The following is a 17,647-nucleotide window of genomic DNA, read 5'->3' as shown; positions in this document are numbered from 1 at the left end:
CCCCATCTGTTGACTATTTGAAAGGAGGGGTCATATTTTATTCACCATTCTACCCCTAAGGCTGCAAAGTTGGCCCACAGAAGATCAAAAAATATTTTGGGAAGGAGTGAATTAAGGAATGACAATACAACTATTGACAAAGTCAGGCTAATAATACACAGCAAACCTTTACATCATGTTCTGTCGGCCAGACGTATCCTAAAAGACTTCCCTAGGCTTGGTGTTTTCCTGGTAGATGTTTCTTGGTTTTTAGTACCTAAAATCTGTGAAGAAGTACGGATTGCTCAATCCCACACATTCCAGCTGCTGCTGGGGGGTGGGGGGAGGAGGATTGTATTGACAGAAACCAAAGTCGGTACATTTTAAAACAAAACAACTGTTTTGTTTTTAACAGTGCAGGAAATGTTAACATTCCAAATACAATTGGTAAGCATCAAATTCCAGCATAAATCTTTTGAAAAGTACAATTATTGTCAACACGAGAAGTGTGTCTGGAGATGCCCCTTGGATATTGGGTGGGGGGAGGGCAGAAGTTCTCACAATCCTGCTCAGTGCCCATCTAACATCGCCTCTTACTGTTGAACCTGTGCCCTGCTGACTGTCATACTTAACTCTCGTTTTGGCCTGCGTTATACACTGAGTTCAAAACAAAATTGGGAAAGCATTGAAGAAAATTGTAGAGAAGGAAGAAAATGTGAGAGAGAGAAATGATGACAGTGGAAAGGAGGCTGTCTGGCATAGGAAGTACCATTTGTTAATATTATCGAAGATCAGGAGTGGTGTTCTGAGCATGTTACATCTTAATATGATGGTTTATCTTGGACAGTCTGGGTGGCTCAATCCGATAAGCATAGGACTTTTGATAGGGGCTCAGATCATGACCTCAGGGTGGTGAGATCCAGCCCACCCTCAGGCTCTGCCCTGAGTGTGGAGCTGGCTTGGGACACTCTCTCTCCCTCTGCCTTTCCCCCACTTCACCCCCTCCTTCTTAAAAAAATATGATGGTTTATTTATAAGTAGAGATTTACTATGTTTAGCTGCAATTTAAAAAGTTGCTGGAGGGGCAGAATTGGTTAATTAGTATCCATTCAAAATTTTCTTTTTTAAAGTAACATAAAATAGGCTCCAGATTTTCCTGCAGAAATCTGATTTTCAGAAAAGGATTGCTACTATTAAATGGGAGATTCCTGTATTAACATATTTAATCTTCACAATTAGCAAGTGTGTTAGGTACTATTGTTCCTGTTATGAAGATGAGGAAGCTGAGGCACACAAGAGATGGAATACTTGCTCAAGGTCACAGCCAGTAAGTGGCAGAATCATGCTCAAACCTAAGTAGTCTGCTCCAGGGTCTGTTCAACCACTGAGCTATGTTGCCTACTCAGACTGTTGCCCTTGAGCATTAACACGTATGTGCTAAGAACAGACAATGGAAATTTCTGGCAAGCACTGGAATACATAAATTAGAAAGAAAAAAAAAAAGAAAAGAAATCTCTGCCCTTACAATGAACTAAGATAATTGAAAGGCTTGCAAATAGAATGTCCAGGTATGGTGGAAATAACCAAAGTCACCTAGATGTTTATATGAGCCTTTTTTTTAAGAATGGGATGGGGAGGGGCAGAGGGAGATAGAGAAGGAGAGAATCTTTTTTTTTTTTTTAAGATTTTATTTATTCGACAGAGAGAGAGACAGCCAGTGAGAGAGGGAACACAAAGCAGGGGGAGTGGGAGAGGAAGAAGCAGGCTCATAGCAGAGGAGCCTGATGTGGGGCTCGATCCCATAACGCTGGGATCACGCCCTGAGCCGAAGGCAGACGCCCAACATCTGTGCCACCCAGGCGCCCCGAGAAGGAGAGAATCTTAAGCAGGCTCCACACTCAGCAAGGAGCCCGATGTGAGGCTCCATCTCATGACCCTGACATCATGAGCTGAACCGAAATCAAGAGTCCAGTACTTAACTGACTGAGCCCCCCAGGCACCCATATATGAGAACTTGTATAAACATACCCATGATAGCTGTCAGCTTTTTACCTCTCTGCCACATTCACCCTTTTTGGCTGCTCTGTGAAAAAACAGGTGGATCCTTGAAAAAAAAAAAATTGGGGGGGGGGCGGCTACCAACAGGTTGTTAAGCTTTGTCAGTAGAGGGCACTAGAATGACATTGTAAGAGGAGGAGTCATCTTCCTGGTTCTAGTGTGTTCTCTGTGCAGACCCCTGCTATAGCTTCTCCAGCCCCAAACTCCTCTAGGACAGGTAGCCTCTCCAGCCTCTGCTTTCCACAATGCACAGTGGTCAGTAGCACCCCGTGGCCAGCACCTTTCCCTGGCCAACCCCCTCATGTAGTCTCATAGCAGAGGACTGCTAGCAGGGTACCTACCCACAAACAACTTTCTCTGGCACCTTAAAGGCCATCAATTTCCAGGAAGTTCTGGAGGGTAGATTTCCCGCAAGTTTTGCTGGCTCAGCACCAGTGTGCCGGTGCTATGCCCTTTCCAACAGGGTCTGGACCTCAGTTAAGTATGTGAGATTGGTGAGGGGCTCCTTCGTTGGGTGCTTTCCTTCCAAATTGGAGACCTATACCACATTCATGGGTCAGAAGACTCAATAATGTTATCAATTTTTCCCAAATTGGTATACAGATTCAGTGCAATCCCAATCAAAATTCTAGCAGACTCTTATGTAGAAATCAACAAGTTGATCTTAAAATTCATATGAAAATTCAGAGAACCTAAAATAGGAAAATAAAAAACTATGAAAAAGAAGAGCAAAGTTGAAGGACTAGCACTATCTGATTTCAAAACTTATTATCATAAGCCTATAATAATCAAAGCAGTGTAGTATTGCCATCAAGGTAGACAAATAGATCAAACGAACAGAACAGAAAGTCAGGAAATAGACACACACTTATATGGAAAGCTGATTCTCAACAAAGGGGCAAAGTCAATTCAGCAGAGAAAGAATAGTATTTCCAACCAGTTTTTGGACCAATTGGATATCCATATGCAAAAAACCTGTTCTTCATTTCATACCTCACACCATATATAAAAATGGACTCAAAATGAAATAGACCTAAATTTAGAACATACAACCATAAAGTTTCTATTAGAAAGCAGAGGCGCAAACCGTTGTGAAAAAGCTACATACTATATGATTCTAACTTCATGATACTCTGGAAAAGGCAAAACTATGAAGACATTGGTCCCCAGGGGTGAGGGATAGGCAGGGTGGAGGGAGATGAATAGAACACAGGGGAGATTTTTAGGGCAGTGAGAATACTCTGTCTGATGCCGTAATGAAGGATACATGTTATTTTACATTTATCCAAATCCACACATTGCATAACATCAAAAATGAAGAACCACAATGTGAACTATGGTGTAGTTCATCAGCTGTAACAAATGTAGCACTCTCTGCCAGCCAGCTGATAATAGGTGAAGCTATACACGTGTGGGGAAGGGGGTATATGGGAACTCTGTGTACCTTCCCCTCAGGTTTGCTGTGAAACCAAAACTGCTCTAAAAATAAAGGTAATTGGAAGGAAGGAAGGAAGGAAGGAAGGAAGGAAGGAAGGAAGGAAGGAAGGAAGGAAGGAAGGAAGGAAGGAAGGAAAGAAAGAAAGAAAGAAAGAAAGAAAGAAAGAAAGAAAGAAAGAAAGAGAAAGGAAGAGGCAAGCCACACACTTGGAGAAAATATTTAAGAAGCATATGTCTGATAAAGGATTATGCCCAGAATATAGAAATAACTCTCAAAACTCCATCTTTAAAAGACAAAACAAAACCCAATTTTTAAAATGGGAAAAGATTTAAACTGGCACTTCATCGAAGAAGATATACCAATAACAAATTAACACATGAAGTGTTCAGCATCATTAGTCACTAAAGAAATGTAAATTAAAGCCCCAGTGAGCACACACCTCTCAGAGTGACTAACATTAAGAAGACTGACCATACCAAATATTGGTGAAAATGTGGAACAACTGGAACTCTCATACACTGCTTAACAAAATGTAAAACCACTTGGAAAACAAGTTGGCAGTTTCTTAAACTTTAATAATATCATTGAGCTGCTAAATCACCAGAGGCTAAAACCCACGTTAGGGACTGACCTCTGCTCCCCTAAGTTCTTATGTTGAAGCCCCAACAGTGATGTGACTCTATTTGGAGATAGGGCCTTAAAAGAGGTAATTAAAGTTAAATGAGATCCTATGGGTGGGTCTCAATGCATTAAGACTGGTGTTTTTAAAAGAAAAGGAAGAGACACCAGGCAGGCGTGTACATGGAGAAACCGCCCCAGGAGGACACATGAGAAGGTAGCCATCTATAAGCCAAAGAGAGAAGCTTCGGGAGAAACCAACCCCGCTGGCACCTTGCAGCCTCGAGCATGGTGAGAAAATAAATTTATGTTGTTTAAGCCACTCATTCTGTGGTATTTTTGTCACGACAGACTTAGAAAACTAGTACTCCCGTCCTGTATCTGTCCTTCCTATTATCAGTAGTAACATAACTTAGATCATTGTCTTGGTAGGTTTGTAGTTAAGTCAGGTTTTCTGTTCCTTGCATCCAAAAATCATTGCACTCCATACACTGTGTGACTTTTGTCCACTTTCTTTACCTTTAAAAAGGTAAAGGTGTTTCTGTTTTCTCAGACTTAAAGGTGAAGGGCCTGAACTAAATAAACTTAGAAATCCTTTCAGCCTACATTTCTAGGCTATTGTGGAATAAATTTCCAAGTAGTCTTTGTTTTTCCAAATCATTCCCCATTGATTTGAAATCCATGATTCAAGATTAAAATGCAAAGATATTTAATAGCATTAATAATTTAAAATTAATAATACTAATAATATAATGTGATTTTTTTCTAAACTCTATTTTTTTTAAGTAGTAACAGAGTGGAGAGAATATAAAGATGAACACAAATTTTTGTGTGTTGACAGGTTATGAACACAGCAAAGTGGATAACCTTCCTTTGTGGGCAATGAGGACTCACAGATTTAGATGCCTCTGAGTGTATGGCTTTCTGCATCTCCTCTGGATATTGACCTTTAGGACAGAAGAAATTACTAGGAATAATCTTTCATGTGTGTCTTAAGACTTTTGAAATCCATTAGAGAGCAAATAACCAGAACTCCCTTTTCTCACAGACCAGGGAATTTTGCTCTCTTAAGAAAAATAGAACTACCTCCAAAGTTCAAGTTTTCTAGACTCCTTTTGTTCATTAGCTGTTTCTGAATCTTACAATCTATATTTTTAACGATACATGTTTTTGAATCCTTTGGAACATCCTTCAAAAGAGGACAGCTCTCCTCTTTATCTTTACTTTCCTCTAGCGCTGAACTTATGCTTATGATATAATTGAGACCCAGGCAGTAGCCTCATTATTCCTAACCAGACTGAGGCAATGTTTGATTGCTTTTTTAGAAACATCCCTGTAAACAAGAAAGGGACAGATTACATCATCTGGTTGGTGTTAAACAACAGAACAGGTGAGATACTGGCAAGAGTAATAGGCTTTATTTCATTTGAACAAATTACTCTTGGACTCCTGGTCTCAGAGCCTGCATTGGTGAGACAGGTACTATCATGCATCAAGGAGACATATTCCACCTTGCATAAAACCTTTCCATTAAAAATTCACCTCGCTATGGGAGTTAACAGCCTTTTAGACAGTATTCATCAACAGTGACAAGATTTGCCCAACATTTCTGAATGATCAAGCAAACAGAAGAGAAAAGTAGGCTACTTTGATCCTTCTAGACTTTTAGATTCACATTTCTGCTAAGAAAACGCGTCCTAATTATATACGAGGAACTTCTTCCCCATCGTGACAGTTGAACTTGACCTATGTGTCCCTAGGAGACCAGTGACACAGCTGTAAGAGGCCTTAAGAGCTGGGCCTTTTTCTTTCATCTTCCAGAGTTGATCAGCCACATCATCCACGATTGGTGACTATTTGTGAAATGGTAAAGTCCTAGGGTTAAGACTTCTTAGACATGTCATTTATTCATCAAATATTTAATGAGCCCTTACTACATGCCATGTTCTGCATTAGGCACTAGGGATTCCTAACGAGATGGACAAGGTCCTTGTTCTTATGATGCTTACCTTCTATGTGAGTGAAACATAAGTAATACATAAATGAAAAATGAAATAAATAGCTGCAGCTAGTGACGTGTCAGGAAGATAATAAAACAAGGTAATGTGATAGAGAACGGTTTGGAATAAGGGGATGGCTAAAGTGAGATACTTTGGAGAGAGGTCAGAGAAACTCTAAGGAGATGACATTTGAGCTGGGATCTGAATGGTGTGATTGAGATGGCCATGTGACAAACTGGGGAAATATTTTCAGAAGAGGGAAACAAGCTCCTTTGAGAAACAAAAGCCAGCAGGAGTAGAGCACAGGAAGCAGGAGACGTGTAGCACGTGGTGAGGTAACAGGGGTAAGAAGGGTCAGATCAAGCATATCCATGTAGGTCATGGCAAACATTCAACTTTATCCCAAGAGAAATGAGGAGTCATGGTACCATTTTTTTAAAAGATTTTATTTATTTGAGAGAGAGCATGAGGAGGGGGAGGTGAAGAGGGAGAGGGATAAGCAGACTTCCCACTGAGTGGGGAGCCTCATGTGGAGCTCAATCCCAGGACCCTGAGATTGAGCCAAAGGCAGACACTTAACCGACTGAACCACCCAGGCACCCCGTCATGCTACTATTTTGACACTGTAATAACAGGATCAGGACTCATTTCTCAATGGCCCCTTTAGTTCTGTTGGAAACTGTCAGGGTCAGAGTATAAATGCCCAGACCAGTTAGGAGGTTACTGTACACTTTATGTGAGAGATCATGGTGGCTTAGAATAGGATGGAAATAAATTCAAAAGGACATATTAAGGGTATATTTTAGATGTGGAAACAAACAGTTGTTGATGGATTGAATGAACACATGAAGTAAGGGAATAAAATATTGTGCCTAGATTTTTTTACTTAACAGCTTGGTAGATGATGATGCCATTTGCTGATATGGGGAGGGCTGGGGAAGACCAGCTTTGTGGGAAAGATTGTTTCTATTTGAACTTGTTAGGTTTAAGATCTTGATATCTAGGTAAAAATGTTGGCTAAATAGCCGGATCTCAAGAGAGAATCCAGGGCTCGAGATTGGGGTATAAAATCTGACAGCATCATCTTGGTTGTTTTTAATGCTCAGGCATGAATGAGGTTTTCCAGGAGGAAGAGAAAAAAGAGGCCACAATCCAGTCAGCAGGAGCGCTGGTATTTAGAGGTCAGAAGTGAATGTATGAAAATGTATAGCCAGAAAGTAGAAACAATGAGGAAATTAGGAAAGCAAGAGAGGAAAGTGTTTCAAAAAGGAAGCAAGCATCATCCTTGTTAGATACTGTTGTGAGGTCAAGCTAGGTGAGGTCAGGAATGCGTCTATTAGATACTTTCAAAGAGGTGATTATGAGGGAATTTGTCAAGAGGTCAGTGGAATGACTGGAAAAAAAGCCCTGGCAGAAGGGACCAGCAAATAAACAAAGACTCCAGTTTCCAGCAATACGGCAGACCATATGTGCAGAGAAATGCCTCCCGGTATGGAGCACCTAAAAATAATTGCATAGGTTTTTTGTTTTGTTTTGTTTTTCTAGATACTTACTAAATACTTATTAAGTGAATAAATGAATGACTCCAGGCTCTCCCAGATGTCCCCAAATAAGCACACCATCTACTGTCCCAGCTCCTTTTTGGCAACCGTCATGATTTCATTAAAAGCTCAGGTCTAGAGTTAAATCTGCTTTCCATCTCTTTGGGCAGGAGAGTTGGAGCCCTTTTGCCTGGTTTTGTGGGGGGGGATAGGAGTGGGTTACGGTGGAAGATGTGCTTCCTACTCAGAGTCAACTCCTATTCCACAGCCACGAAATCTAAATCTCTGGGGATAGGGTGTCAGCACTGGAATTTTTTAAGAACCCCCCCCCACCCTCCATCACCCCCAGTTGATTCTGATGCACAGTGAGACTGAGAGTCACAGTTTGATGTGGAGGTTGAAGGAACCAATGGTCGTAGCGGGTGCTAATATCTCTAGTGAATATGGTGTTGAGATTGGGAAGGGAGGGTGACACAGTAAGGTGAGTAGGGAGCAGACATTTCAGGAAGATGTGTTTTTACAAGAAGAGAAGCAAGGGTGGCAAAGAGGAATGTAAAGAACTCTTGGGTTCCTTTAGGTGTAGACGGAAAAAGAAAAACCAGCATTCCCGAGAAACTTTAAAGTCAGCCAAGTTCCAATTAAACAAGGATGTGGAAAGAATCCTGAAAGAAGAGGTTAAAAATGTAGAGAGTTTGCTGATGACACCTTCTGTCTGGAATAGAGCAGAGTAAAAGTGTTTGAAAGGATGGGGAGTAGAGAGACTGGATCAGCTAAGGGATCTTCCAAGAAGCACTGGGCAAGTATCTTGTGAAAGATGGGTGTTGATGGTGAAAATGGATGTTCTGGACGTGGTAACTGAGGAAAACAAGGATACGAATAATGATGGAGTTCATCTGATCATCAGTTATGGAAGGTGAGCAGAAGTCAGATACAACTCAGAGTCCAGGCCTTGGGAGATCTGAGCTCACTGTACAAGCATGAAATGCCATGGCAGTCTAGGGAGGCCAATCCCAACTGGGGAAATTGGTCTGATGGTCTGACAGGGGCTGCTTTTCACACGGTGTGGCCTCCCTGCACTGCAGGCTTGGAGTAACCCACCTCTCCGGGCTGCCAGTTCCCAGGAAATTCCTCTTCCCTCCATTGTTATTCTTTTTTTTTTTAAGATTTTATTTATTTATGTATTTGACAGAGAGAGAGAGACAGCCAGAGAGAGAGGGAACACAAGCAGGGGGAGTGGGAGAGGAAGAAGCAGGCTCCTAGCAGAGGAGCGATGTGGGGCTCGATCCCAGAACACTGGGATCACGCCCTGAGCCAAAGGCAGACGCTTAACGACTGCGCCACCCAGGCGTCCCCTTCCACTGTTATTCTTAAAAGTATTCCCTACTTTCCCCAACACCCCTGGGACACACAATCTCTTAGAATAAATGCATGATTTGACAAAGAAGTGAGGAGCAACAGATTTCAAATACCTTGTTTACCATCCTGCAAGAGTCCCAGGGTCAATATAAAGACAAAAGCCTAGTTGTCTGCCCACAACTGGAAAAGAAGGAGAGAGTAGAGAGCAAAACACAAATTAATGTCTCAAAATTATTCTCCATACTCACCTTACAGGAAATATTTAGTTCAGGCAAATGGTAACTGAAAACCATAGTTATCATAAGGAATCTCCATAGCCCAACTGGGACCTGAAATTATCTTATGTATTCATTTATTTTATTCAGTCAGGAAATACTTTGGGCTACTTTTTAAATGCCAGACAGCATTCTATATGTTTAAGATATTTAAGCTACAGCTAAGAAGAAGACAAATGAAGGCATTCTTCTAATAGAGATCATATTTTTGTGGGAGTGGATAGACAAAAAATCCTATTGACTAACCACGAAATAAACCAGAAAAATGTTAGGTAGCGATCCTCTTAGGGATCCTCTTATGGAAATCTTACCATGTATGGTAAATGCTGCCATTTGCCTTCTTTCTAGAATCTTACTAAGGTCTTGCCTCAAATGAATAGGTCTAGGCAAGTCTTGCTCATTCTCTCCCTCTTTTATGTTTGTTAAGGTATTATTTACATACACTAAAATATGACCAATTCTAGATGCACCCATTCTAGTTTGTTGAATGCTTGTAATTTTATAAACCTGTGTTACCACCACAATCATCAGTATATAGAATAATCTCCTCACCCTAAATTTCCCTTGTGTCCCCTTGTATTAGATTCCCTCAGCCCACCACCAGCTCCTGGCAACAACCGATATGCTTTCTGACACAGGGTGTTCCCTTTTCTAGAATTTCTTATAAATAGAATTGTACTGTACATAGACTTTTGTATTTGCTCTGTTTTTATTGACTCTGTACTTGTCATTTCACCAACACCACCCCCATTGATTCAGGAAAGAAAATCACATTCAGCTTTATCTGCAAAGACATAATGTTTGTAAACTAATTATTTTAAAGCCATCCCCCTCATTTTTGTTAATTGCACAATAAAACAGTGTAGATGATTGTTCAAATAATGCTAAGTACTGTGAGACTGACGGTAGGGATACTGAGGTTCTTTTTTCTAATTAGACCTATTAAGTCACAAAATCCTCCTCCCCCTACCGAAAAGAAGAGAGAGAGAGCATTGGAATGCAATAATATCCATCTTTTCTGTGCTTAGTCAAAGCATGTAAATTTTAGGCACATCAAGATACAGTCATCAATATATGGATACAATTTTAAAATAAATAAATAAATAAATAATTTTAAAATAATGAGTAAATAAAATAAAAATTAAAATTAAAACTTAAGTAATTTCTCAACTTACCTAGATTTGCTAAATATTTCTGTTTTTCAAAATCGAATTTGTCGTATTTTCTTTTAATTCATTTTTTTGAATTTTTTGTATTCTTTACAGTAAATTAATAAGTTTTCACTGTAAGAATTTTGAAAAAGATACATTTAAAGAAAAAATGCAGAGACTCCTGGGTGACTCAGTCAGTTAAGCATCTGTCTTCGGCTCAGGTCATGATCTCTGGGTCCTGGAATCGAGCCCTGCATCAGACTCTGCTGAGCGGAGAGCCTGCTTCTCCCTCTCCCTCTGCACCCCTGCTCACGCTCATGCTCTTTCTCTCTCTCTCTTAAATAAATAACATCTTAAAAAAAAAGAAAAAACACATTTATTTATATTTACATATGATTTGGTCACAGCTGTGTGTACTACTCCTCTACTAAACGTAATGACATGAGGGTTTTTGTCAGGCTATTTTCTGCCATTTCACTGCACTACTGCTAGCACTGAAACCTTCTTTCCCTTCAGCACCTGGGGGTGTTAAGCACTGAGCACCAGTGTTGTTACCCTACAGATTTTTCAGTGATTCATTTCTTATTGAATTTATGAGTATTGGTTAGGCTTGCTGGGATTAAAACATGGGCTCAGCATGCAGCCCAGCGCACCATTGCCCCCTCAGCCTTCTTTGTCTAAGAAAACACGGATTCTGTTTCCGAATCTCTGCTTCACAGATGGGTGATAACAGGAAGCTTGACGTTTAGACAGTGGAGAGATTTGTTTAACCTACCAATCTTGGTCTGAATACTTGGTCCTAGTGGTGTGAGAAAAACATTTCTGTTTTCAGAATGATCCTGGATATGGACAGAAAATGATCACTATATGTAGTGAGTCAGGAGAGGGAGCTCCCAAGTTGAGAAAGAGATTAGGGAACATATCAGCCAGAGACAAATGGTTCATTCGTGATCAAGGAGTTAATTTTTCTGTTGCCTCTCATGGCCATATGAAGTCATAGTGGGTTAAAAAAAAATAGGCAATCCTGTGGGTTCCATTTCTTTTTAATCATAGAATTTTAATGCTTGCCAAGGCCTTCAATAAAGAGACTCAGGTTGATTGAGATGTTCTCATGGCCACGCAGGATGAGGAACTGTCCAGCACCCATGTGCTTGACTGACTTTTAGCTCTGTGTTCTTCCTTCTGTGCCCTGTTGCTTCTCCATGGCTAACAAGGTTGCCTTTTTCACTCTCTAATTAAACATTAACTTTCCAGTTCCTTGTACTCCACTACCTTGGGAAATTGTTGTGGTATTGATAGAACTTTCTTTAAAAAAAAAAAATTGGTATGGTCATGTGTTTGATCAACCCGTTATAGTCGTTATCACAAGAAATGAAAAAAATGGCCATTATTATAAGAAATACTTCTGAAGTAAGCTACAGCACATTGCCTACTTGTTTCCTAATTTTTCTTTCAAGCTTTTTTCATTTTGTCATTTCAAATGGACTTACTTATATCAAAGTGGAAAACAAGAAATTTAATTTTCTTAAGAAGGAAACTAGACAACATTGGGCTTTTACTGCACCAAACTCATTGCACTAGGGCCTTGTCATTGCATAAGAGAAAAAAATAAATGGATGAAGAGTGTTAAGATTTGCAAAGGAAATTAGTAGCTAGATTCACCTCCAGGGTAGGTGTCTCCATGAAGCAAGTGGTTCTCTCAGCGACTTGAGACCAGATTCAGATGTCTTAATCCAAACCTTTACATATAGGTTGAAATGGTACCACTGGTTTTGTTATTATGTGTATTTACATGCAGGCTTTTTTGAAGAGGTCTTATTAAGTTGTTCATGGAACACTGCTGGCTTTAACGACACTTTGATGACTTTCTGAAGGAAAGAGTTTTCCTCTGAGCATCAATATTATATCCTGAACTTGCCATTGAATAAGGTTCACAACTGTTAAAGTAGATATTTAGAATTGCTTTGAATCAGGAGCAGGTCCCAAATGGCCACCTGTCCAATAGGTTCTTTAATATGAGGAATATTAATAGAATCCCTGGAGCTGGAATCTCACATTTGGAAAACCCATCAGTAATATTCTCATTACCCTTTGAATATCCATTGATGATCTGCGTCTCACTCACAGGAAAACCAACAAGAATAAAATTGTATATTTTTTATTTTGTAGTGGGATTCAGTAATAACCCAATTATGTTCAGCCCTACCTCATAAAGGCTCTCTCTAATTAGTGTATAGAAGTTGCCGGAAAGCTATGACCTTTTGTTCCTTCTTTTACTGATGGGAAAAGTCTTGTACTGTGTGAGGGTGGGCATAATGAGATTGTTAATGAAATCCACTAGATGGGGTAATAAATACATTCTGACGACTGTTGATTTTTCTGTGAGATAGCTAGAAGATTATTCTGTGGCCTTCAGCAGATGCTCAGACCATGGTAGACTTAACAATTATATTTTTCCTTTAAACCTGAGATTCTTCCTGAGTTCTCCTTGTAAAATAGAGATGATTAAAAGGATGGAAACTACTTTGACGAGCTTCTAATAATCCTACTTCCAGGACAAACAGATCATCAAAGAGGGCATGTGTTCCTCGAGTTTCCCTTCAAGAGGAAATCAAACAATGTCCTTCAGATCCAAGCCAGGTCCAAGGTCAACCTTGATAAAAATAGTGTAGAGTTAGAAATTACAGTGATAAGCAATAAGTAATAAGCAAAGACATCTCCTGAATCTGAAAACGGATGTAACCAATTGGAATCAGATGGACAACAGGAAGCTCTGCTCTCCTGGGTCTTCCCTAGGCCTTGAACAGGGTCATGTAAAATAGTGAGATGGTCATTAAAAAATGCATAGCAAGATTATCAATACTACTTGCATTCTACTTCCTAATTCCTCTTGAACTTATCAGCTTCTTTCCATCCTACTGCCGCTCTCTTGGTCAAATCCTCCACTATCACTCCTGTGGACTTCTTGTGATGACCTCCCAGTGGTTTCCCTGCATAGACTAAGCATTTTTTCCAAAATGCAAGTCAATCATAGTGATCTCCTATACTTGCTTATGTGGCCTATAAGCCCCTACACTGGCCTAGTGGCCCCGTGGTTCTCGACCCCAGGGATTGTTCCCCAGGGGGCCTTTTGGCAGTACCTGGAGACATTTTCAGTTGTTACCCCAGGGTATACCATTGGCATGTAGTGATTATGCCACTAAACGTCCTGCAAGACATAGGACAGAACCCCACAACAAAGAATTGTCTGACCCCAAATGTCAATGGTGCTGCAGTTGAAAATCTTGGCCTTAGCCCCTGCGTAGCTCTCATCCTCACCTTGGACTACTCTTCCTCTCACTTATTATGCTTCAGGCATGCTGGATTTCTATTAGTGTTACAAATATGCTATCTTATCATTTCTAGCCCTTTGTGTATTCTCCTTTACCTTAAAACTCCCACTCATCATCCAAATGTTCCTGGAAAAATTTCTTTTTCATGGAAATCTTGCGTAATGTTCACCCAGCCTCTAATAGACTAGCAAACATGGTTAGAATTATTTCAAAACCTGGGCCAAGCAGAGTCTACAAATTTAAAATCTTCAGTGTTGGCAGCTGGCCAATGGGATGGACGTGGCTCTGGAAGGGTTGAAGCCGACATGTCTAAATGCTGTTCTTCCTACCGTAAGTTTTCTATTTGGAATGATTATTAAGTGACAGACTTTTTACTCAAAAAAATATCAAGTACCTTCTGTGTTCCAGGGATTGTGTCACGTAAGGGGCAGAGGAATTCAAAGATGCCTATGATCCACTCTCGCATTGTACGGTTTAATATTCAAAGCACTATACCAATTGAATGAAGAACAGGCCAGGATGTGATGAATTTGATCTGTATTGCTGTTCATTATCATACAATAAATATTTATTAAGAATCTGCTAAATGCCAAGCATTGTGCAAGATGCACAAAGGTAAATTGCAAACTGTTATTATTCTTAAGGAATTTCTAATCCAGTGGAAATAATAGCTAATATTGCTGAACTTTGCCGTTCTTTCACATGTATTATATCTCACCCATTCCTTATACTCTGCCCCGTGAATTAGGTGTTATCATTAGCCCCAAATTAACAGAGGAGGAAACTGAGCTTTGGAGAAGAACAACGAAACTTCTTGAGGGAAGTCTCCATGTCTGACCTGTAACTCCAGTATCCAGCACGGACTGGGTGGCCAATATATACCTGTGGAATGAATGAGCACATTTCCTTCCCAAAAGTCATAGCTTATAAAGTGATGAGCTATGACTCTCTGCCTTCAAAGTTCACACTCATTCTTCCAATCAAGGAATTTATTCTTTCATCCTAGTGGAGACTTCGAGTTTCTAAAATCAAGGTGTCAGCAGAGTTTGTTCACTCCGATGTTCTGAGGGAGACATGGCTCTCCACTAGCTTCTGGCAGGTGCCAGCAGTCCTTGGCTTGTAGATACATCACTCCAGTCTCTGTCTCCGGCATACATGACAGTCTCTCTGTGTCTCAGAATCTATCTTTCTTTATAAGGACACCGGTTATTGGAGTTAGGACCCACTCTAATCTAGTGTGTCCTCATCTTAACGTGATTACTTCTACAAAGACCCCATTTCCAAGTAAGATCGCATTCACGGGTACCAGAGACTAAGATTTCAACATATGTTCTGGGAGAGACAAGTCAACTCACAACAACCTCCTCCCCTCTCTTGGGCCACTGTGTCCTCCCTCTTTCTTTACCCAGTTGGCAGCCATTCCCGATGCCAACCAGGGCTCACAGGCCTCTGTGTTGCATGACTTGGCATACAACTGACCTGTCTCTCCTGCAGTGGCCACTGCGTGGATCGATGCTAGCCTGCCGCAGGTTGGATTTGTGATTTGGACTGCGGCCCTTTCTTTGCTCAGGAGGTGAGAGTGGATGGCATGGGGGGATGTGGGAAAAGGTGCCCCACTGGGGTAACCGCTCCCAGCTTCCTCATGGATATCATTGATGATCTCCGTGCTTGTGTCTGCTACCAGCAGTGAGGCCTGAGCATGGCTCTGAGCAAGGACTCTGCCATTTCTGAAAAGTCTGGAGTCATTGCACCCCTCTCTACACATCTTTCTTTGTTCTCCATCACACTCACATTCGGACAAAAGAAAGGACAAAACTAAGTACTTGGAACTAAACATGGACACTATCCTGCTTGAAGTCCCTGTTGCAATTCCCTATATAAAACAATTTTTTCCCTCAGGAATAATACTTTTGGGGGCCATGGGGTTCTGAAAGAAGGGAGAAAGGTTTTGTTCATGATTGCTATGTAACTTCGAACGTATCGCTATTCTTTAGAGTACAGAGATGAGGAATTCAAATATATATGTGTATATATATGAAAGTGTAGTTGACACAAAATGTTACATTAGGGGCTGGTTTGCAACACAGTGATTCAACAACTCTGTACATTATGCTGCTCTCCCCACAAGTGTAGCCACCGTCTGTCACCATACAATGCTATACCGATAGCACTGACTGTATTCCTGATGCTGTAGCTAATATTAGACAAACTCCACTAGTAATGCACGGCTCCCCCCAAGATTCCAATGTTTTCATATTTTCAATATAATTGAAGGAGGGGACTGGACTCAAATAGAAGCTGTACACATGAGTAACTATACCAATCCCTTGAATCAAATGCTCTTTCTAATTGATTTAATTTAATAAAGCCATACTTTACACTCTACCATGTAATCTAGACTTCATTTTTAATCAAATAATAAGGTCCAGATTTTGGGGAACATGTTTTTTTCTTCTGACAAAGGAATAATACGAACTAAAACAAACAAACAAACAAAGTATGCCCCCCAAACTGTATCTTATTAAATAGCAAGAAACAGACAAAATCCTTTCTGCTTTGTCAGCACCTTCTCATTGTAACCACAGCTAAAATATTTTCAAATAAAGTTATTGGTAAGACATTTTTTAACACAAAATGAATTTATAGGCATTGGAAAAGTTGTTCATCAACTCTTTTTGCTAAAATGGAGAACTTACATGAGGAAAAAAAACCAGAAAGACCATCTTAACATTGACATGGAAAGCACCAGATTCTATGGAAATAACTCCCTTCTTGCCAGCTTCCCTATTTGTCCTGTGTTACACTTCCTGCATGACAGTCTTGTTATTGTTTTAACGTACAGACACAAACACCTCTTTACCTGACCGTGTTCAAATACTAAGGCCATTAAGGAGAAAGGAGGGGTCGTTTCCAAATCAAGGACTAAACCTCTCTCTGCCCCTGAAGACCATTTCCAGGACCCAGAAGAGCCCAGCACATCTGAAAGCTGGGAAAGTGTTCTGCTCCCCTGGGGTCAGCTCTGCTTTGGGAAGAGGCTTTCTCTCCCTCTCTGGGGGAATGCCATCTGCTGGCCTCGCTTTTTCGCATTCTTTATTTGCATGTGCTAGCCTTTCTATTGCAAATAGGGCTCTAAATCTAGGTATTGCGCTTTGTGTGAGTGCATGTGCGAAAGAAGCTATCAATAATGTTAGTTATGAAAACCTGATCATAAGTGTTTTTAGTCCATTAGCCATTTCACTTTATTTATGTCCCCTTTCAGGCAGGATTTGAAGCCAATATTCACAAGATGAAGTTTGGATGAAGAGCAACACAGGGGGGTATAAAACACTGTCACATTCTTTCCTGCTGGAAAATATTTCTTCCTTATATTATTTCTTTACACAGCTCTTCACAATAAGGAACCTTTGGGAATAAGAGATGCAAAGAGAAGAACTGGGCCAAGCATAGGTATTATTTAATATCGATCTATCCACCTACCCCCCCCCCGTTAGGCCCTTTCCTATCATTACATTTAATTGTATTTTAGGAATATGACCACATTTTTAAAAATTCTTTATTATGCCCCCAGTAAACGTACTCATAGGCAATTTTGACATATTTTGCTCCATTTCAGCTCCTAACAGAAATTCAGCACATGATTTATTAACAAAAATCCCATTTGCTCTTATCTGCTGCTTTATCTACCAAATAGTGTGTAGCAGGAACAGTTGAACCTACAAGGAACGCATGTTTCCTGTGCCTTTCCTGGTGTGCAGTGGCTGTCGGCTGTTGAGAATACTGGTGTGTGGTTACCAACGTAACGTGTCCCCAAAGCCATTGCCTGATTCCACCACAGAGAGACGTGCACGGAAATGTCAGCCCATGGCTGGAGGTAGCAGTGTCCCAGAGCTTTGCTTGTA

The sequence above is a fragment of the Ailuropoda melanoleuca genome, chromosome 8, assembly GCF_002007445.2.
Source record: "Ailuropoda melanoleuca isolate Jingjing chromosome 8, ASM200744v2, whole genome shotgun sequence".
Lineage (NCBI taxonomy): Eukaryota > Metazoa > Chordata > Mammalia > Carnivora > Ursidae > Ailuropoda > Ailuropoda melanoleuca.
The sequence above is the reverse complement of the archived record's forward strand: the minus strand, read 5'-3'. Positions refer to the sequence as shown.